The following is a 24,511-nucleotide window of genomic DNA, read 5'->3' on the forward strand; positions in this document are numbered from 1 at the left end:
TGGTCAAGTTTCATTCTTTTGCATGTAGCTGTCCAATTTTCCCAGCACCATTTGTTGAAGAGACTGTCTTTTTTCCACTGGATATTTTTTCCTGCTTTGTCAAGGATTAGTTACCCAAAGAGCTGAGGGTCCATTTCTGGGTTCTCTATTCTGTTCCATTGGTCTATGTGTCTGTTTTTGTGCCAGTACCATGCTGACTTTGTGATCACAGCTCTGTAGTATAGCTTGAAGTTTGGCAACGTGATGCCCCCAGCTTTGATTTTCCTTTTCAACAATTCCTTGGAGATTCAGGGTCTTTTCTGGTTCCACACAAATTTAAGGGCTGTTTGTTCCAGTTCTTTGAAAAATGTCATTGGTATTTTAATCGGGATGGCATTGAACGTGTAGATTGCTCTGGGTAGCATAGACATTTTAACTATGTTCATTCTTCCGATTCATGAGCATGGAATATTTTTCCATCTTTTTGTGTCTTCTCCAGTGTCTTTCATGAGTGATTTGTAGTTTCTAGAATATAGATCCTTTACATCTCTGGTTAAGTTAATTCCGAGATAATGTATGATTTTTGGTGCTCTTGTAAATGGAATGGATTCCCTAATTTCTCTTTCTTCAGTCTCATTGTTCGTGTATAGAAATGCAACTGATTTCTGAGCATTTATTTTGTATCCCGCCACATTACTGAATTGTTCTATAAGTTCTAGTAGTTTGGGGGTGGATTCTTTTGGGTTTTCCATATAGAGTATCATATCATCTCAGCAGACTTATTTTAAAATTCATTGTGTTGTTGCCTATGTGGGCAGTTTATTCCTTTTCCAAAACACTTATACACTTTTACATTTCTTCTAGCAGTGTGTGCTGTTTCATAACTTCACCTATATTTCAAATAGTCAGTGTTTTTACTTTCAAACATCATAGTAGATGTATACTGATACTTCATCCTGGTATTAATTTGCATTTCTCCAGTGTCTACTGATGTTGAGGATCTCTTCTGTGTTGGCATTTCTTTTCTGTCTGTCTTCTTTCATGAAGTGTCTGTCCACATCTTTTGTCTATTCCTCCACTCCCCCGCTGGGTTTGGTTTCTTATTCCTGAGTTTTGAGAGCTCCTTTATATTCTAACACTTTATCAAATATGTCCTTTACAAATATTTTATCACTACATTCACTTGCCTTTCATATTTTTAGTGTCTTTTGAAGACCAGAAGTTTTTGATTTTGATGAAGTCTAATTTATAAATTTGTTCTTTTATGGATTATGTTTTGGTGTCATAGACAAGAAATTTTGCCTAATTGAAGTAAACATATCTAATATATATCTACCATGTTTTTTTCTAGAAGTTTTAGAGTTTTAGTTTTACATTTAGGTATGAAATTCATTTTCAACTAATTTTTTTATTTGGTATGAAGTATGGATTAAAATTCTTTTTTTTCCTTTTGACTATGAAAATCCAGTTCTAACACCTTTTTTGAAAAAAATTCTCTGATTTATTTTCAAATTCAGAAATCAGTTGTTCCTTTGTGAGTTTGTTGATCTATTTGCTTATCTGTATGCTTATCTGTATCTTTAAAAAAAATTCTTGACTCTTCTTCAGCTGTTGTAGGTCCTTTGCGTTTTCTTATCAATTATAGTTCCAGTTTTCCAGCTTCTACAAAAAAAAAAAATCTGAGATTTGAATTGGGATTGCATTGAATCAAGGAATCAATAAGGGAAAAATTGACACCATATCAATATTGAGTCTTCTGACCCACAACGAAGGTGTATCTCCCTCTTTAGTTAGGCCTTCTTTAATTTCTCTCAGCTGTGTTTTTTGTTTGTCAGTGTGTGGGTTTCATAAGTCTTTTTTCATATTTACTCTCATGGATTCCGTGTTTTTGATGCTATGCAAATGATACTATTTTTCACATGCACCCTTGTGTATATCTTTTTCTATCATTTTACTTTTAACATATTTATGTCTTTACATTTAATGTGTTTTGTGTAAGCACTCCAGATGTCTTGTGTTTACTGTTTGCATCTTATATATTTTCCCCATTATTTATTTTTATCCTGTGTCTTTATATTTGAGTTTCCTATAAATAGCATATAATTGATTCATGTATCCGTTTCCACAGTCTTTGCCTTTCAATTAGAGTACTTATGCCATTGATAATTTAATTATTGATATTTTGGGTTGTAATTTGTGATTTCACTATTTTCTCTATTTGTACCTTTTGTGTTTCCCTGTCCCTCTTTCCCCTCCTTACTTTGATTTATTTGAATATTTATAGAGTTTTATTTTACATATATATGGCTTCAAGCTATACTGCTTTCCTCTTTTTGTTTTTTGGGGGTTGCCTGATCATTACTTTTATATTGTTTATAAATCTAGTAATCTTTATATAAACAGTAGAACAATCACTTTTTCTTGATCCTTGATTAATGTTTGATTAAAATTGAGCTCATTTAATAAGTAGTCTTATTCATAATCTTGAATAATTAAATTGCCTCTAATACTTAAAGTTGCATTACACATTTAATGATTTCAATTTTCTTTTTAAGTACTTCAAATGCCAAACAGGTCCTTACAAGAAAACTTTACCTAAACATTTAGGCAAGTCTTTTAAATTGAATTAAACTTAGGACATTAAATTTGAAGTATTCTAATCCTCCTTACAAAATTAGACACATTGTCTTACCTCTTTCAACATCAAATAAGAAGTATAAAGTCATTTCTGTACTTCAAGTAAGAGTCACAAGTCTAATCTCTCAGATGCCCTAATACTCCAGATTTGTTTTAATTTTGCCACACTGTGCATAAATACACACATATTATTCTTACGTGGAAATATCTGCATTATGGGCTTGATATACTTTTTCATCTTTATATTTAAGTCTATCTTTCCAGGTTGAAACATTACTAACTCAGCTAGTAGGACTAATTTTATTATCTCACATGGAGGATTGAGTTAAAGATCTGGTTTGCTATACAACTGTGGACTGGGTGTAAGTTTTATGTGAGGGCGTAGAATATAGACACCATATGATTTCAGGAAGATCCTACCTCTCCAAAAGATGTGTGTGATGACTTTTCTATTTTCTTAATAACTTCTCTGTAAACAGGTGAACTCTAATATATTTCCTTCCATTGAGATAGGTTTCTCAGTTTCCTGGTTACTATTTAAAGTTGCAAGGCTTGATTGGATGCAATAGATCTCCTTAGGCTTTATTGAAATTTAATAGCATCATATTTTTGACATATTATTTTTTAATGACATTCCATTTCAATTTTACATTTCTATTCTGTATTCTCATAGCTGCATGACCTTGAGCAATTATTTAATTTCTCTCAATCTCATTTTCTTCATATATAAAATGAAGATGGTAACAGAACAGGTTCAGAAAACTGCTCTGAGCATTAAATGAGGCAATACATGTAGAGTGCTTAGCTCAAGGCTGACAGATAAGACATAATTTTAGCTAAAAAGGTTATTGTTACATAAATGCTGCTACTGACCTTCTTCATATTAAGGCAAGGACTTTGAAGTTTTTTGTGTTTTGTTTCCTAATGAGGGGACTAGATTTGTGATGATATCAAGTCTTACTGAGATCAACAATATATTTATAGTGACTTTCTTGTTAAGTTGCATCACTTCTTGGGTAGATTGCCCTGACATGATCTGAAAACACCCACTGCACATGTGTTTTTTAGTACACTTCACTCATTGAATCTCTGTCGTATGTCTACATTTGCTTTTACTGCTTACTGCTAGATGTTGCTCATACACAGAGAAAGTAAAAATGACTGTATGTACGTGTTTGGTTTGACCTTTTGAGATAATTTAACCAACACTGGCAGTTCCAAGCATCATTAATTGAAGTAGTAAAGGAGTGTGATGTGATGTATAGTGTTTGTCGGTAGTACCAAAGCAACGGAAAGTGATTGAATTAGTGAAATGACACGGGCTGTTATATTATAGGTTTTCTTTGTAAGATGCCCCAGAGTACAAACAAATAATAGCTACCCTAAAATCATATTTATCTTTGCTGTTTTATTCTTCATAACCTGAAGTAAATAAAATATTTGACTAAAGTTTCATTTAAAATAATAGTTAATTCCTTATGCTAGGATAGCCTTCACATTCATTAGAAATTTAAGTGATTCCTAGGGCACTGCAAAATGGATCCATGGCTATATGTATGAGATGCCAAATGTTTAACTTGTTAAAGCTTACAGAATTGGGAACTTTTGTGACTGGACAGGGCATTTGTCCAAACCAAATAATTTGCTTTCCACAGGAGCTAAGGGAGAGAACCTATCCGAAGTAGCATAATAATGAAAATTCTATTACAAAGAAGTTTTCATTAATTTAAAAACGTTTCCAGCATAGACTGTTATTACTTCTATGGGGATCAGTAGGGTGGAATACTTGTAAAAGTTTTCCCAGGTTTTTTTCTTAGCATCGTTCTTAAAATTATTATTTAATTAACAAACTACAGCAGTTCAGCATATCAATGGAACTTTATATTTAGATAACTCAGCTCTTGTTTCTTGGCATTTTAGGCTTCACTGGAGCAGAGCAGTGAAAGGATTTCTACATTTATGCTGTGTGTTTTTCTGTCCCCAGGTTTCATTAGAGTTTCACATTTTTAGTTTTTTTTGAAGTTATTCTTTTAATACTCACTTAACATACTGAACCTAATTAAATGTAGTCATGAGAATCTGTACTTGAGTAAAGACAGTGGAATTAAGCTCACAGTCAAAATTTAATTTTATTCCAATCATTTTACAAACAAAGCAGTAAAACTTCCAGGTCATTATAAAAGTTGGCAAATATACCTGTATAAAATATGTACTGTGTCATTTCGAGGTATGATATTTCTTTTGGAATTAAAATTTTAAAGGATTGTTTATCATTTATTATAAAAAAACAGATAAAAGATAATGATACAGAAGCCCTCTTCCAGTTCTTTGATCACTGTTATTTTGCTATTTGTATACCTTATTTTTATTTTGTATGTGCCTTTTATTCTTAATATCTTTGAATACTTAACAATTTATAATGCTATTTAAGCTTGGAGGGACATTTTTATTTTAAGTCCAATTAATTTTGGCTAAGTACATAGTATCTTTTCCCAAGGGTGGCTAATCAATTTTCATTTAAAAATGGAATCAACTGATAATTAATTCTATAGAATCTATCATCTTCAGGCAGAGAATTTACTACTAAGGTTGCATTTCCCCTGAAACGGAGTCATGCATTCACAAAGATTCATCAGTGCAAGTGATTGATGACAACAATGTCCTAATTGTTTTGGGAATAAAACTTTTCTACCAAGTGATTTCTGTAGCTGCCTTAAGGAATATCCTTCCACCATCCCACAGCAGAAACAGCATCCCAGTGATTTTATGTTACTCTTGTGGAAACAGAAACTATTTTAACTCATGGTTTCTTCAGAAAATATCTTTAGATGCTACACTGATGAACATGTTGAGGCAGAAAATATCTTTAGATGCTACACTGATGAACATGTTGAGGACAGATCATGTGGATTCATAGTTCAGATCCCATGTATGAACTTTTATACAGGTGTATATGAGATGATTTCCACATATTCACACATTGCCTGATTTACATTGTAAATCCCATGCCAGTTCATTCCCTTACCCATCCCTAATACATATCCCATTAAAACACTTTCAGGGTTTTTTGTTTGTTTTTTGTTTATTAATCAAGAGATAAAAAGGAAGAGCAAGCCCAATTTGGAGATACTGTACTTATTTTCTCTATTTTAGTCTAGCAAACTTTTTCTGTAGGCTTTTAGTATCTCATGGCACACAAATGTGCACGTGAATGACTTTATCTATAAAATAGGAAATGTGTAATATTAGAAAACAATAAAATTATACAGCTTAAACAAAAATATGCTTCCTACGCTGTGTGAATATGAATTGACCTCAATTATACTGTATTGTTGATAGCTACTTTCAAAGTTACATCTCAACATTTTCTGCTGATCTATATTATCTAGTACTGAGCTTCTTGACTGATAGCCTCTTAGCACATTTCAGGTCCATTGTTTAGATTTACTTGTATTGCTTTTTAAATCTGCAATTCAGTTATGTCTTTTGAGATGGTGTCAGTAGCAAATAATCTTGACTCAAACTGGCTTACATGATAAGGAAATTTATTCTTTTTTTTTTCAAGATTTTATTTAAATTCAAGGTAGTTCATATATAGTGTAGTACTAGTTTCAAGGGTAGAATTTAGTGATTCATCAGTTGCGTATAATACTCAGTGCTAATTACATCAAGTGCCCCCCCTTTAATGCCCATCACCCAATTACTCCATCCCCCGACTCTAAGACATTTATTCTTTTTCATCAGCTGTAGTTCCCATGTCTTCTTTGTGTTCCCATCCTGTTTGTTAACTTTATCCTCAGAAGGTTTTCGAGGTGGTAATACCCATTCTAATTCCAGGCTTCATTTCTGGACATAGCAACATCCCTAGGAAGATGGGACTGAGGCTGTTCTCCCCTATGTCTTAGGAACGATGGATACTTTCTCAGGAGTCTTGCCAAACAGGCTTTCTCTCCCGTCTAATTGACCAGAAATGGTTTATAAGCTCATCGTTTAACTGATCGCCATCCAGGGAAATGGAGTCCTGTGACTGAGACTCCTAATTAGAGAAATCAATTTGTCAAATTCCTGCCACCCACTTCCAAGAATACAAAAGCATTGAAGCAGCAATTGCAATTTAATTCATATATTAATTTGAGAAGAACTGTTTTTTTAATAATATTAGGTCTTCACATAATAGAAGATGACCCATTTCTCTTTTTTTTTTTGGTCCTGTTTTGCCGTTTAACATAATTGGGTAGTGACCCAACAGAGTTTTGTTTTGTTTTTAATTCTGTGACATTTTATAATTTTGCTGATTTTTGCCACTTCCATCTCTTTGGTTAATGATATCAAAAAGAAAATTATTTATAGTTGATTCTAATTATTCTGATATCTTTAGTTGAGTCCTTTAGGTTTCTAATGATATAATCTCATCTTTTCTCAAAAAAAAAAAAAAAAAGATATTGCCCTCTCCTTTTGTCCAGGATTTTGTAATTTAATTTCATTGCCTCTCTCATTGCATTTAGTTAGAAACTCCACATCACTGTTCAGTATCAGAAGAAATAGTGACAGTGCTGTCTGTTTCCTGATTCTAATGAAACTGCCCTTAATAATTGTATATGACAATGTATATTAAAATATTAAAAGTGTATTGTAAACATTTGATGGGGTGTCTGGGTGGCTCAGTTGGTTAAGTGGTTAAGGTTAGGCATCTGCCTTGCACTCAGGTCAAGATCCCAGAGTCCCAGGATTGAGCCCGCATTGGGCTCCCTGCTCAGCAGAGAGTCTGCTTCTCCCTCTGACACTCCCCCTTCTAGTGCTCTCTCACTCTCTGTCTCTCAAATAAATCTTTTTTTAAAAAAAGTACACTTCGACTTTGATATCTTTCTCAATACTAATTGAGTTTGGAAACTTTTTACTCTATCATGCTTAAAGGTTGCTTAGGTATGGCTGCTAAATCAAGTTCTTTCTAATGGTTCTTCATAAAGTTAATTCTTAAATATTTTCATAAAAGGAATTTTGTTGATAGATATTTTAATGATTGAACCATCTTTTCATTTGTGAATTAAGTCCTACCTAATTTGTCTCTGCATTATCCTTTTAAGTGCTGCTGGGTTATTGTTGTTGTTAATCATGCATTTTTAATTTATCATCCTTTTATAAATAAAGTGAGGTCTTATTTTCTTAATCAGTTTGTGATAAGAAGTGTAAGCCAGCATTGCAAAATGAAGTGGGAGGCAATCTGCCTTATACTGTGATATAGTTTTCATACCCAAGGAATTACCTACTGCTTGAAAATTAAGTATTATTAATCACCTTGCATTTATTAAATAAATAATAATAAAAAAGTCTTTTGCTGAAATTTTCAAATATTTTTATTTGTTTCTCTTAGTAAATCCCTTTGTATTCTTAAGTAATATAATTTTTTTTACTCCTTTTTTATTTAATGAGGTTAAATATTTTGGCATCCTCTATGGAAGATGAGTATTTATTATGCTTTCACTATCACCCCCACTTGCATTTCTCCTATAACCACAAAATATCCTGTATCACATGTATTCTTTCCTGCTTATGTTTATTTAAGAAATTGATAGGACCATGTAATAAATTAAGTCCTTATGTATTTTTATAAGATGGATTTTATTCTGTATGAAATGTGGAGCAATTAGAATTTTTTGAGTAGAGGAATGACATACACTGATTTTGTTTTTAAAAGATCATTTCTTTTACTGTGTAGATATATATAAGGAAGGCAGAAATGAGGGGTGCCTGGGTGGCTCAGTTGGTTAAGTGTCTTTTCTTTTTTCTTTAAGATTTAATTTATTTATTTGACAGCGAGCACAAAGTGGGAAGGAGCAAAGGGAGAAGCAGACTTCCCTGCTGAGCAGGGAGCCTGATGTGGGGCTTGATTGCAGAACGCCGAGATCATGACCTGAGCCTAAGGCAGATACTTAACCAATTGAGCCACCCAGGTGCCCCTCTTGTATAATTTTTGACTTAAAGTTTATTTCTTCTGATATTAGAATAACTATATAGGCTCTCCTTTGGTTACTAATTTGCATGGGATATAGGTTTATATTTTTTTCCCTTTTAATTTATTTATGTCTTTGGATCTAAAGCAAGTATCTTACAGAGAGCATATAGTTGGATAACATTTTTTTTTTCTTTTTAAATTCTGTTGGGCCAAATCTCTGCCTTTTGACTAGGGGGTTTAAACCATTTACATATAAAGGAATGACGTATATATACTTATGTATAAAGTAATTACTGATAAGGAAGGACTTCTGTCATTTTCCTTTTTTTCCCTGTATATCTTATATACTTATTGTTCTTTTTTCTCCATTACTGTCCTTCTTTTATGTTTAATTATGTTTAATTACTTTTTTGTATGTTTTTGTATATTTCTGTATATTTTTGAAGTCTTTTCTCAATGGTTAATATGGGAATATAGTCAACATCTATACTTATAAGAAGTTAGTTTGAATTAGTACCTACTTAAATTTGACAGTATACAGTATCTCTGCTCTTATGCAGCTCCATCTCTCCCTCTCTCTTGTGTGTAATTGCCATATAATTACATCTTTATACATTATGTGCCCATTAATATAGGTTTATAATTATTATTTACTCATTTATTTTTTTAAAAGGCTTTATTTATTTATTTGTCAGAGGGCGAGAGAGAGCACAAGCGGAGGAGGGGTAGAAGAAGAAGCAGGCTTCCCGCTCAGCAAGGAGCTCAATGTGGGACTCAACCCCAGGACCCTGGGATTATGACCTGAGTTGAAGGCAGACACTTAACTCACTGAACCACCCAGGTGTCCCTATTCATTTATTTTTTAATTAATATAAAAAACAAAGTGATTATGAACCAAATATACATTAATACTGATTTTTACATTTACCTAAACAGTTTCTTTTTTCTTTTTTTTTTTTTTTTTAAAGGAAGGTCTGGCCTCACCTTCTTTTTTTTTTTTTTTGAAGATTTTATTTATTTATTCGACAGAGATAGAGACAACCAGCGAGAGAGGGAACACAAGCAGGGGGAGTGGGAGAGGAAGAAGCAGGCTCATAGCGGAGGAGCCTGATGTGGGGCTCGATCCCAGAACGCCAGGATCACGCCCTGAGCCGAAGGCAGATGCTTAACCGCTGTGCCACCCAGGCGCCCCTACCTAAACAGTTTCTTTTGCTGATGTTCTTATTTCTTCATATGGCTTGGGTTCATTCTGTAGTGTTCTTTGATTTGCCCAGAGGATCCCTTTAGCACTTCTTACAGGACAGGTTTACTGCCAACACTTTCCTCTGCCTTTGTTTTTCTGTGAATGTCTGTATTTCTCCTTCATTGTTAAAGCTTAGTTTTGCTGGATACAGAATTCTTATTGACAGTCTTTTCTCAGCATTTTAAATATGGCATTCCACTGCCTTCTGACCTCCAAAATTTCTGATTAGAAATTGGCCACTAATCTTATTGAGGATCCTTTGGGCACAATGTGTCATTTTTTCTTGCTGGTTTTCAAACTCTTTCATTGTCTTTCAATAGTTTGATTATAGGTCTCGGTGTAGATACTTTTTACTTTATACCACTTGGAGTTCTTTGAGCTTCTTGGATGTATAGATTTATGTCTTTCATCAAAATTTAAAAGTTTTAAACTATTTTCTTCAATTTTTTTCTCTCTCCTTCAATGCTTAGCCAGATTATTTATAATCCTGCCTTAGCCCTCACTTCTTGCTTACCTAGGGACTAAAATATAGCCAGTGGAGGAGACTTATGGACTTCCTAGATCTTTTCTGAGTGTGTGCTTGGCCTTCTTGAATCCCTGGTGTTGGAATTCTTTAAAACCATTATTTCCTAGTGTATCTCCTTCCCCAGCTTCATCTTTCTTAGGCTGCTGCTTTCCCTGTCTGTGTGCCTTGCACCAGGTGGCAATAGGTATTATATGCCTTTCAGTGCTTTCTGCAAATGCCACAGAGAGATCACTCCAGCCCTGAGAGAGTTTCCAAAGAAGGTGAAGTAAGTGCAAGCCCCTGAATAGATTCACTACAGAAAGACAAGACAGAGCCCAATGGATAATCATAATTATTTGAGAACAAGGTCTGTGTTCTTGTTCTGACATTCAAAGATAACCAAGAAGCTTCACAAAGAAGAGGAGCTGCCATCCCTATGGCCATCTCTAAGCTAGATAATGGGGGATGGTAGGCAGGTAAGCAAAATGCCACAACATGCTCTTACCAAAACCTAGTGGATTCTTTTTTCATTAAGCACTCCCCTGATTGCTTTAAGATTCTTATTGGATTCCCAATATTCTGCAAAAGTTGTTTCAGACAGTTTTTGCCAGATTAGTCATTGTTTTGGAGGAATGGGAGTCATTTGTTGAGGAATTAGTCATTTGTTGAGGAATGGGAGTCCAGTGCTCCCTACACTTTCATTCTTAGTGACATCACCCTATTGCGATTTTTAACTACAGTATTATTTACATGAATGGTATGTATGTATGTATGTATTTGAAAGGCAGGGAGGAAACAGAGGGAGAGGGAGAGAGAAACTCAAACAGACTCTGTACTCAGTGCAGAGCCCAATGCAGGGCTGTATCTCATGACCCTGAGATCATGACGTGAGCCAAAATTAAGAGTCAGACACTTAAGCAACTGCACCACCCAGTCAACCCATATCATTTATTTTTAATTAACTGATAGACAAAGACTTTCAAAATGCTTAGAATGCATCAGATTTGGCCAGTACCATCAGATTCTCAAGATGCTTCCATGTAATTGCCATATTAGGAGCAAAACATAATGTAAAGAGGGGGTTTCTAAAGAGGTTAAGCTCTGTAATCTTTGAAAACACCACTAAAATAACATCGAGTAGATTTTTAGAAACAATCAAATCCACAAAGATGAAGGAAAATGAAGAGGAAAAAAATAGCAACAAAATCTTGGACGCTGAAATTCTGAAGCTAATGTTGTAACTGACTTAGATGACTGGAGAACGTGAAATAAAGCTAGCAATAAAAGAACCATAACACACTTGCTCTTAAAACCCACCAGATAATCAGGAGTAAGGGCACTAGGTCCCTCTGAAAATGAGGGATGAATGCCCATATGTAAACAGGAATATATCAGTTGAAGTAAATTGATAGACCACTGGTATTATCCCCCCCCCACACACACACAAACACACACAATGCCAGCAAAAGATTAGAGGTTTATTTTCTGGAGAAGCTGATCCAAATTGAATTTGAGCTGGTGAACACCAGGTAGGGATACCATATGTGAAAGGAAAATCAAATTGATTCTATGTACTGCAGAGTGGATCACTTATTCCTCTTTCATCATTAGGTTTCCATAGTCATGGTGGTTTCCAGGCAGGAAAGTGATAGATATTTTTCCTCTGGGAAATTTAGCCCTGAAAAAACAATGTAAATACACTATTGTTCAGTGTTTCCTCATTGAAGTGGCTTAGCAGGGTCACTCTAGTCAATTCAACAAATTAAAATTTCCTTGTTCTGTACCATAGAGTTTCCTTTGAACTGTTCACCACTGTCTTAAATATGAGAAGATCTACGTGGGGTCCTAAACATCTGAGAAAGGTTTTAACATGAAAGACCAAGATTAAAACACAAAAAATGTGGAAGGCATAGAGAAATAATTTTATTTCCTCTCTATTCCTTGATTGGTCAGGTTGGATTGATTGATTGATTTTTATTTTTTCATGTTTTGTTTAAAATGCATTGGTACACTCAGGATATTTTCCTATCAGTAAATTCAGCAATTGTTTATAGTGTATAAAATCACAACAAAATAGTTTAGGACAACAAAAGAAGGTCGCATAGTTAAATGAAACCACATGGTGAATTTAGGTGGGGTGAACATCATTACCCAAGTTGGAATATCTCCATTCTGGCAGCACTAATGCCTATAATCCTGAGAAGTCTCTGTGGTCTGTAGTAAAATTAGTTGGTTAGGTCTTTAGTTTGCTTTCTTTAAAACTTGCTAATTCAGTTCTGTATGAAGTTCAGAATCATTCAGGGTGAAAATAATTCTCATTCCCACAAAGCATTTGCTACAGAAATCCAATGCATATGGCATACGGTATCAGGTTTCAGTTTCAAAAGCAATTCTTCACATGAAAAATATAACTATGGTTTAAGAGTCATATTTGCCACAAGCTAATAGCATATTTCAGAATATATGCCCAACAGTTTCAAAGAGTATGAACATTTTCAAGTACTTTTCAGTGAGGAAGATTAAAATAATGTTGTCAGTTCTTAGAGTACAATACTGTGATTCAGCAGAACACAGAGTACAGTGGCACTTCCTTCTTACGTGGCTCATGATAGAAATGAGATATGCAATTATTTTATTTTGGAAGAGAAGAGATGTGTTAAATTGGAAAAAAAAGTTATTTTAATGTTGGAGAATTAATCAAGGTCTTACCATGATGATAGCTATAAAATATTAACAGATACCAGTTGTTGATATCATGTCATGAATGGGCTCTACTTGATTCAACTTTAACAGATACTGCTAAGGATTCATTTAATAGATTTAGAGTACCAACGTCTTCTCTTTAGTAGGAGCACTGAATGACCTCTTAGTAGGTAGGTGTAGTCTTAACTGTTTCTATCTCATATTCTAATGAGACGAGGATTATGGTAGAAGAGTGAGACTACACAATGAGGAAATGATAACTGAAATTTTCCATTTATTCAGAAATTGAGTCATTGTATACTCCTGAACTTTTTATACATCCCCAGTATTTTAAGTTAAATTCTTGTTCTTGTTGGCTAGTCTTTGTTTTATTCTGTCTTCCCTCAAGTCTTTGTAAAAGCAATGATACAAGTTGAGGTATAATACAGAAAATTTCAGATTTCATCCAAGTAATAGAAACCTTTTTTCTCTTAAACAAAATCTTATTCAAAATGTTATCTGGATGATAAAGGAGGACCCAATTTACCCTGCTTTTAGCCTTGCCCTTGTTTCCTTTAGTAGCCTTTCACGAACTCTAGGGAAGGAATCACTTGTCCCTAGTAGTCAAGAAGAGCATGCATTTTGGTTTATTTTAAAGCAGAGGCTTCTCCTGCAACTAATTACAACACTTAAATATATTTTTGGAAAGATATGTCTGATCTGACTTGCTACCCTTTATTTGATTCACATAGATTGTATGTTGGAGATCATATATTTTGGTGTAAATTAAAGTGTGGTACAACAACTAAATGGATTTAACGCACTTAGTAGTACGTGGTATTTCTTATATGATGCCAGCTGCTTGGTTGTTCGTAAATGTCTACATTTGGGTACTATGAACAGATAATTTGAATACCATTACAGACCTAAGCTCCATCTCCACTATCAAGGATTTTTACTTATGACAAATAGAACACCTTGCTAGGTCCAACTCATTGACAGTTGAAGAGTTTATTACTTAGAACTGTGTCATTGACATAGTCCCATGCATAGCGTGATGATAATGCACTTAAAACTTATCTGTTCTTTATAAATACTGGGAGTAGTTCTAATTTCATTGCCCATTTTTATGATTTAAACAAATCTACCATTATTAGCGTATTTTAATTATTAGATGGTGAAACATATTGCTAACATACTGTTAAAATAAAGTTTTAGCTGGGAATCCAAATGAGAAGTAATAAATGAAATTACATCAAGTTTCAAACTCTTAGATGACATTTTTAGTGAGATTTATGATGGAATCTCAGGGCCAGATATTATCTCATATTTATTTTCTGTTTAGAAGTATGGAGAAGGTAGACAAAGTTTAATAAAGTGATAGCTCTGGAATCAAATCCTTTGATGAATGACATTTGAAATTTATTATATGTTCTCTTTTCCCTTTGATCCATGTCTACCCCTCTCCTTATTTTTTCAAAGTGATCAAATCATTCATAGTGCAGATAGAACAACCTTGATTTAGCCTTTTCTTCTTCCAAGTGATTTTATATCAAGACTGATAAGATGAATAGTTTCCTACAGTTCATTCTTAGAACGGCACATCATCTGTTTTTGAATTGTTTCATTAATTATGCATCCAATATTCAGGAGAAGATATCAAGGAAAATAACATGTTGTTTAGTTTTAAAAATTCTTATTAACTCAGTGTTGGTCCAGTTGAAACCTCTCATAAGGCCCTATGTTGCCATAAGTTTCATCGACACTAACCAGATCCTATTTATAGTTACATAAATTATAGTGTACCATCTTTTCTAGTCTGCTAATTAAGATTCTGTGGTGGTGTACTCATTTCTTATATTCTGATTCCAATATGTTTGTATGTTCCAACATTTCTTCTTACAAATTGAGGAGTTACCTATACGGTCGTACATGAGTTTTGATAAGGTATGGTTTACACACACTCCTTCAAGTGTCAGTAATTGAAGCTTTGACAAAGTTCTATGTAATACTCAATTTACTTGAATTTCAATGACTTTCAGATACATGCTATTATTAAAAATTTAGGTAAGCTCATTACTTTAAAATATTTTAATAGAGAACATTTGTTTTCTTTATTTTCCTTTCTTTTTTTCTTTCCACACCAAGTGTGGAGCCCAATACAGGGCTTGAATGTACGACCCAGAGATCAAGACCTGAGTTCAGATAAAAAGTTGGACACTTAACCGACTAAACCACCCAGGCATCCCCAGAACATTTGTTTTCTTATAATTTAAGTTTCAAAGAAAAAAAGATAAAAATGGCAGAGATACAAAAACTGTAGAGGGCGTTTTTATTATTTTTTATATGAAGGGGATATATTGGAATTTCCTCCTTGTTTATGGAGTTGTAACATTTGATTTTTTGATACTAATTGATTAAGAAATATCTGACAGATGTTATATTTGTAAGGTTGGTAATACAGGGTCTATTTTATCTTTTTAGTTTATTTTTGTTTTGTCATTAGATAAATTCAGAGCTAGCCACGTGTTCCAAAGGCCTAATTTTGTCCAAATAAATGTATTAAATCTGCTGCTAGAAAGCTCAGTGAAAGTGAACACTTGATTGAGTCTGTGGGGAACAGTTCCCTACTGAGCCTTTACAGAAGAACAAATGTTTAAAGAAGAATGGAAAGTAGAACAGAGACAAAGTTAAAAGACAAATGTGCAGAATCCTGCTTTTAATGGTATTCAGGAGTTTAGCAAGCCATTAACTTTAGTGTTGTGGAATTGCTGAAAGGAAGGTTTAAAAATAAAAAGTGGTGGCTATCGAGGGACTAAGATGCTGAAGGATCCAGAGAGATCATTTGCTGTTGGAAATGATCTCCAAGCATGGATGGTCAGAGTTTATTGAAAAGAAATATGGAAATGCTAATTGATTCCCTCTGAAAAGATGGTGGCTATTGCAGAGAAGGACAAGTCAATTAGCAAATCATTAGTGTTTTAAATATTGGAAAAAATGCTTTGTAAATCTCCATAATCTATCTCAAATTTTACATTTAATAAGGACAATTGCCTTTGTGCAAATAAATTATCAGCAGTTATTAAAAGTGAAAAATGGTCAGCATTATTGGTGACTTGCTTATCATTACTGGGAAAAATGTTTCATGAAGTACCATATTTTTCTGCCAAAGAACCCATCCCTGGTACCCTTCTACATCCTGAGGACTGGATAACTTCAGTGTATAATCCCCAGTATTCTCCTACCCATTTTGTCATTCATTCTCCATCTCTGTCTTGTAAATTTTAAAATATCACAAAGAGCCAGATATCCTGATTTGTTGAAAATGAGGTATCCAGTTTTAATCCTGGGGTTGCTATCAAATTTTCTATCTGGCATGCCCATAGTATTTTTAATTTTTTAAAGAAAACAGTAAAAAGGGATCTGGCATGCCCATAGTATTTTTAATTAAAAAAAAAACACAGTAAAAAGGATCTGGTTTTCCTTTTAATTTACATCTTCTATTTATAAATTGGGGGGGAAATTATGCCTCAGTTTGATTAATTGGTAATGAGACATTTTGTTATAAATCTTGCATGTGATTTGTCTTTGTATGAAAGGAAACTGATTTGGAGCCAAGTTACCAAAAGGAAGTGAATGTGCTTTACTGTTATACTTATTTAGAGGTTGGATTGAAGCCACCTATGGAAAAGTTACCATCCATAGTTTGTGATGAGAGAGAGCATTGAAGATGAAAACAGAAACTTGTATCCTACCGAGAAGGTAAATGTGCAGCCCAGGGCAGAAAGGGGGGAAAAAAGTTTTTTTGACTTAATGCCTGCTAGGTAGCAGATATTTTTTATACACTAATCCACTTGATCCAAATTAAACACTCTAAAACACCAGAAAATAATACCATGTATAAAAACATGGTAGTATTATTAAGAGTATGGTTCTGGAGTCAGACTACTTGAGTTAGAATCCTCGCTCTGTCATATACTTGTTATGTGATGTTGGACAGAATACTTATTTTTATATGCCTTCCTTATTTGTAAAATAATAACATCAGTAAGTCTTGTAAGGGTTAAAATAGTTACTGTTTGTAGGCCTTTGGACAATGCTGAACACATGAGTACTAGGTGAATGTTTGCTACCACTATTAATAAAGGATAAAGGTTTAATATCCTGAAGCACTGCCTCATACTTCATTATAATCTTAAAAGATGTTATTTAAGCATCATTTGAAAAGCAAATGTTGTATCTGACTTAATAATATTAGCATCAATATTATTAACTAGTAATTAATCTTACTATTGATAAAATATTTCCTTTCATAAATGATATTTATAAAATTGTTTTCAGTATTACAAAATAGTATGTTTGCTGTTAATTGATTACATGTTATGGCAAGGTAATACGGGTCATGTTGAAGATATACCTAAACAACTGACTAAACTTTTAATTGCATTCTTACCTGGTTTTCAGTCTGCCTCATAGTACATGGTTTTTAGGACATTCAGATGCCTGTAAAAGGGAACTGGACTGCTTTGCCATATCATTGTTTCCAGGTATTTTGGCTTTGCAGATAAGGCCTGGGAATCTACATTATTAAAAATTTCTAAAGATTGAATAGCAGTAAGTTAGGACATAAGATATTTTAAAAAATAAAGCTATATGAGAAGAGTTTGCAGATGGATTTCAGAGAGTCTTGAGGCAATACTGCTGCCTGTAGCCATGGAACTACAACTAGAAAGTGTACAGTAGATACAAGTCATAAGCCATATCTAAATGTTCAGTGTGAGAGGTTCCATACTATAAATAGTTTCAATGCTATAAGAAATTATGATATATTCCAAGATTAAATGCCTTTGAATACCAGTGAATATTTAATTTCTCTTTTGTTGAACTGTTTTCATATATCATATGAAAATATTCGTTTTCACACGTCAGGTTTATATTCTTTTATTTGTATGCAATCTTTTAAAAAAATTTTTGAGCCCTATGTATTATTTCTAAAATGAGTCAAGAATGACAAATTCAAATAATTTGAAATATCTTTTGCTTTTGATGCTGAATAACTGCTGACATCCTATTTTATAAATAGATTTTATTTTAAATATGGAAATTCATGTCTTTGTAGTAGATGAAAGTGGGATCTTAATGTTTTATAAGCAACTTCTTTTTCCATTTATAATAGAATAGTAAGTAGGCAATGAATTGTTATTTCTCAGTATAGCTGGTATTTAGCACATTGGAACATTTATAACTTGCTTCTTTAATTATTCTGTAATATTTTAGGCATATAGATTAAGTTGTTAACTACATAAAAATAGATAATGATTATTTTAATAACAATAATGTACGAGTTGATATTTTTCTTGATTATACAGTGGAATAAAAAAAGGAACTGATTTAAAACCTTTAATGAAAAATTATATCTGTATTTAATATTCTTTTGCTTGTGCACTAGTAATTACATTCATTAAAATTTTAATTTCCAGCAATATTGCCTAGATAAAATTAAGTAAACATCTCCTGTTAGTATCTGTTTATATACTGAACATCATTACCTTTTAGCCTTCATTTCTTGCAATCTACATTCAATTATAATTATTTTTTCTCATTTAATGCTTACCCATTTTGTAATAATGCTGCAAGTTCTACAAAATCATATAGAGCTGCAAGAAAATGTCAAATATTTATTGTATGTGTAAAATATGCTTTATCTGTTCATCTAAACTAAGTTTCAAGTTGATAACAACTGTCTTCTTTGAAACATTTAAATTAGTATTCCTTGAGGTATATAGCCCTTGAACAGTAGCTGTTTTAGATAAAGGTTTACATATCACTTCCCAAATTCATTTCAATATTTTTTGCTATTATACAGATGATTCTTGATGTGTAATTCTTGATATTTCATTCAGTAATTGCTGAATTAGTTTTTTTTTATCCATGGAGTTGAGGCTGAGTGATGATCCCAAGGAAACACGATTCATCTTTAAAGATGAATTTACTTCAACTTTTTAACCTATATGAAAGAAGGAATTGAATATTTTACAGTTTCTTCCAGAATCTTCCCTGTGTTGCTTTGACAGTGACATCTTTATTATAGAGTGTACGTTCTCTACTCTGATGATGTATGTGATGAAAGGAAGATAAAAAACACAAGATGAGAGGAAAAGGAGATTTAGAGGGTGGAAGAGCATCCAATAATTGTAATAATGAAAGTTAGATATCTCTTGGAGTGACTTTTAAAAATCAGGTTAATATGGAGGAAACACAATTTAAAAAACTAAAAGACAAGACTAGAGATTTACCTCTCCTAAGGCAGGTCAGTTCATACTGACTGAATTTTTCCATCCAATTCTGATTTTACTTTTACTATCTAGTTACAATGAGTACCATCTTTAAGGAGATACCTGTATTTTGCTTTTATTTTCAATATGTTCATTATCAGTCAATCCAGGAAGGAGTCTTAATTGTGTGGCTGTCTAAATGAAATGTGAGACTTAGATTAATTGATCATATTTACTGTAGTTCCTTAGTTCCCATATTATTATTATCATTTTGCTTTTCTGCTGCAAAGTCTATAGAATTTTAAGTTTAATTTTGTCTAACATAAGAAATTAGAGCTTTGAGATGAGCAATATGTGTGTTTTTTGACTTTCACATGATTCTGAATATCAGTCAAAATAGATGTTGTGATATATTTGTAGATAGGCCATTCTCAAATCAATAAGGCAAATATGTTAGTCATGGATAATATAATCATAACCCAGAAATTAATATAAATCATCTTTCAGGCAGGATGAGTGGCTTTTTGTAAGTTAGAGAAATGAAGAAGGAAATAAAGGCAGATCTTTAGAGAAGAATTTGCCATGCCAACATAACGTCATAATTTTTGTTCCCTTTTTTTCTCTATCAAGTTTATAATATCCCAAAAGATAATTTCAAAATATCCAAGGATCCAAAGATATAGTCACATCTATACCTTAGGTATTGCAGAAATGCTTCTGTGATTTTGAAAGCCCTCATTTTATGTCCACAACTCAGGCAATGGGGAAGGGGATATTACCACTGCCTTAGAAAGCAGGTGACAGATCCCAGTGGGAGGGGAAAAAAAAAAAAAGCAAATATCGTCCTGCTAATTCAGCTTCTATGAAAGAGGTGAAGACTTTACAAAAGTTTGAAAATTGAAAAATAATGCTTATAAATTCCATTTGCTTAATATTTCTTTTATTTTTTTAACACTTATTTTCAGAGTGCCCCAAATATTAAATTTTATGAGGAATAGGGATAAATTAAAATGCTCATTAAGAAGATTATAGACATGGGATGCCTGGGTGGCTCTGTCGGTTGAGCGTCTGCCTACAGCTCAGGTCATAATCGCAGGGTCCTGGGTCCTGGAATTGAGTTCTACATTGGGCTCCTTGCTCAGTGGTGAGGCTGCTTGTCCCTTTGCCTCTGTCTGCCGCTCCCCCTGCTTGTGCTCTCTCTCTTTCTCTGACAAATAAACAAAATCTTTTTTAAAAAAAGGCTATGGGCAAGTATTGTTAGAAATTATAAATATAGCTGGCACAGGTTTATAAAAATCTAGAGTAGGATGTGATTTAAAAAATAGAAGTGATGTTACGAAGTCATTGGTTGCATTATGGAAGAAAAAGATGAGTGATGAGCTAAATGCAAGCAAAAGATGACAAAGAGAAGGCAGTCCCATGAGAGGAACATTAGAATGGATTTCATTTCTAATATATAATGGCATGATAGAGCATTGATGTATATATAGAGAGAAGATTGTTAGATAATTGGGCTCAGAAGAGATGTATATCATTCTAGTTTCACACATATCCTGCATACACATGAATAACATAAATGGCTTATCCTCATGCATATGGGAGAATATATATGCACACATACATGCACGTTCATGCATGTGAATGGAGGCATAAGTCTGTGGCTGTGTGTATTTGTATGCATTAATATGTCACCTAAATAGAGAAGCTGACGAGTTTTTAATGATATCTGAAAAAGTACTATAGATTAAGACATAGAGTGCTGAAGACAGCCTCAAAGCATGTTCCTTTTCAAGGAGTATAGGGGACAAAAGGAGCGGGAGTGGAGGCGTTTGATGATGTAGAAGGAATGTTAGTATAGTGCTGCTCGCAGTCCAGTCTCATGGAAACCATTTTGTTTTCAAAAACGCTGAATATGTTAAGGTAGGAACTCACTGGAACCTTCATCACCGCTGTTAGAGTCAACCACTGAGAGTCCAATCGCAGAGGATGAAGAAACAGGGACTGTGAGAAGTGGGGTGAGCTGAAGCGTATTATCAGTTTAAAAGTTTACCAGTGAAAGAAGTAACTGAAAAAGTACCTTTAAGGTTTTTCCTCGATTTTTTGTGTTTATATTTTATGATTTATATTTCAGAAGAAATACTATAAACTTCTTGGGATAGCCACTAATCTGAAAAGTTCAGATAAATAATGGAACAATAGACACAGAAATTAGGAGCGATAGCCAGCCTAGCTTGGATTTGTCATGGACTTCGTTGTTCATGTGGCTGTAGAGAGTCCACAGGTGTCTCAAGACTCAAGTTTCTCATGTGTTAGACATTAAATATGTCCAACTTTATTGTAGAACATTGATAAAAATTCCATAGATGAAGTTGAACATGAAAATGACCTGCATTGATAACAAGGAAATATATTTATCACATGGAACCTACAATTTTAAGAGTTAATGCAGAAGTAAGGAAGGGGAGATATAGATAAAGGCAGATTTTCTTAAGTTAGAGTGGGCATGACTCAGTTATAGGCAAGAAATGAAGAGCCCATGATGTGGAGAGATGACATCTTCAAGACTTAGATGGAATTTTTTTTCTTCTTTTCTTTTCTTTCCTTTCCTTTCCTTTCCTTTCCTTTTCTTTTCTTTTCTTTTCTTTTCTTTTCTTTTCTTTTCTTTTCTTTTCTTTTCTTTTGAGAGAGAGTGCGCTCCTGTGAGCAGGGAGAGGGGCAGATGGAGAGGGAGAGAATCTTAAGTAGGCTCTATGCTTAGTGTGGAGCCTGACTTGTGGCTTGATCTCAAGACCCTGAGATCATGACCTGAGACAAAATCAAGAGTCAGACATCTAACCCACTGAGCCATGCAGGTGCCCCAAGACCTAGATGGAATTTTAATGGATAAAGTTCATAAAGATAACAAGGGATAAGATCACAACATATGTTAAGAATTAAGACAACATTTTGTTAATTTATGTTATTTGCTTTGGTGGAAAAAATATCTGGAAAATATAGGTAGTATTTAGAGGGAGAGCAGTGAACTAGATGTGGGGTTCAGACAGGTGTTCAGGTTGCTTCAGCTCATATTTCCAGGGTTACATGAATATAAAATTGACCAGGTGGTGTAAAATTTTATCTATGTCATGCTGCTCTGTTGTTTTAAATCAGTTGTAATGAATTAGGCTGGCTACTCTATACAGTGAATGCCCATTTATAAGATACAAAAACACGGTTAGAGTTGGATGGCATTTCTGAAATTTAAAAGAAAAATGAGATCAAGAATAATGAAGTTTCTGGGGTGCCTGGGTGGCTCAGTCATTAAACATCTGCCTTTGGCTCAGAGTGTGATCCCAGAGTCCTGGAATCGAGCCCCGCATCGGGCTCCCTGCTCCAGTGCGAGCCTGCTTCTTCCTCTCCCACACTCCCTGCTTGTGTTCCCTCTCTCGCTGGCTGCCTCTCTCTCTGTCAAATAAATAAATAAAATCTTAAAAAATAATAGTTAAATTTCTTTAGAAACATGAATAAATGTGTATTACCTGTTAAGGTTTATATATGTATTTAATGTAGAGATTTATGAGTAACTTCTAGTAATTGTTCACTTTCATATTAATGAAAGGGAGACCTAGCAAATACTGATCATGATTCAGAGTGGTAATGGAGAAACTCCCTGTAATCATTAGTTTACATATCTCCTCCTACTCACCCAGCACCACAAGTGCTGGATAAACACTAAAATGGACAGATTTAAAGTTCAGTAGTGTCTACCTTTTGGAGATACTAGTTTTAAGGAATGAAAAATAGAGAACATTGAGGAAAAAAAATTACAGTGACTTGGTAACCAGCGAGCTGAGTAGACTCTACTAATCATGACTTCATTGCCTTTTTTTAAAAAGAAGTTATTATTAAACTGTTCATTTAAACTCAACATTTGTTGGCTAAACATATCTATGTATCTCTGTGTTTGCTTTTGTGTCTTTTAAACTATATATCCCACTAACATTAACCATTTATTTCATTCTAAAGCATTTTTTCCCCCTCACTTGATTCTATTTTCCCTATATAAACTTACCTTCAGCTGATGTTAAATTGAGGCATTTCAACTGAGGGAGATACTTGACTTTTATAGTTATAACAGACTGGAAGGAACAGCTTAATTCAGCGTATTGATTTTTTACTTAGATGGGCCCTCTTTCACATGTCCATTAATTTAAGTCCAATTTTGTAAAGGTTTTACGTTGGATTTTTTTTCCTCACCATGTGTTTTCCAGTAGAGGTACATATTAATTTATCTTGTTTCTTTTTTCTCCTGCTCATAACATGATTTATTTTTATTTTAAAACCTCTTAGCTCACATCCTAAAATTAGAACTTTTACTAGAACCTGGAAGGATAATGTTCTATTTATTTTATCACATTTTCAACTAGTCCCAAAATCATCACTTGTGTGGATTATTCATTCTGTCAATTGTATATGATTCAGTGTTACTTAATGGAAGGTTTTTACTCTGTTACTCCTAGATTTTTATTACGAAACATCAAAAGAAAAGTCCTACCAAATTTAGTATTAAATTTTCATTTAAAATCTATCACTTTTAGGAGGAGCTTTTATGACCTAAATTAAAAGGAAGTCTATTTTAAGCTGTGCCGTCTTATCTCCATTTCTGACACAAAATTAATTCACAATAGGATTGGTGAGTTCCCTAAGGGCAAAACAACTGAATCATAAAATACACCACACCCCTTAAAATTTCTCACAAAGTTGCCAAATTTTGGGATAACTATTCAGTCTAATTTGTAAATTTAATAAAAGTTACATGCCCCCCACCCCCCACCAGACAAAATATTTTCTGCAGAAGTATGGGCTCCTGGGTGAGGGGAATCATTTCAAAGAGGGTGAAGGAGGTAACTGTGACATATTCTAAGTTGATTCATGTGAGTTGGGTATGGGATGGCTGTTAGGGTAATAGCTTAGAGTATCTATATTAAGTCTTTGTGAATTAACACTAAGAGTTATTGCTTCTTACTTAGGTTAACCAATTTCTTAGATGGGATTATTGGGTAGTTGGTTCATTTTTTGTCTGTTACTTTTTACTTGAAAGGTTAATTCTTTTCTGAAAAGAGAGAAGTTTCTTGTTGCAGTAAGTGATTTTGTCGAAGATGTTTATTCTGGACAATGATGATTTCAATATTTCCTTTTGTGGCGAAAAGGAGATCAGTTTTAACAGTTGTATAGGTTGCATGAGGTGTTGTGATTTT

This window comes from Ursus americanus, chromosome 2, assembly GCF_024610735.1.
Source record: "Ursus americanus isolate L20-20 chromosome 2, mUrsAme1.1.p, whole genome shotgun sequence".
Taxonomy (NCBI): Eukaryota; Metazoa; Chordata; class Mammalia; order Carnivora; family Ursidae; genus Ursus; species Ursus americanus.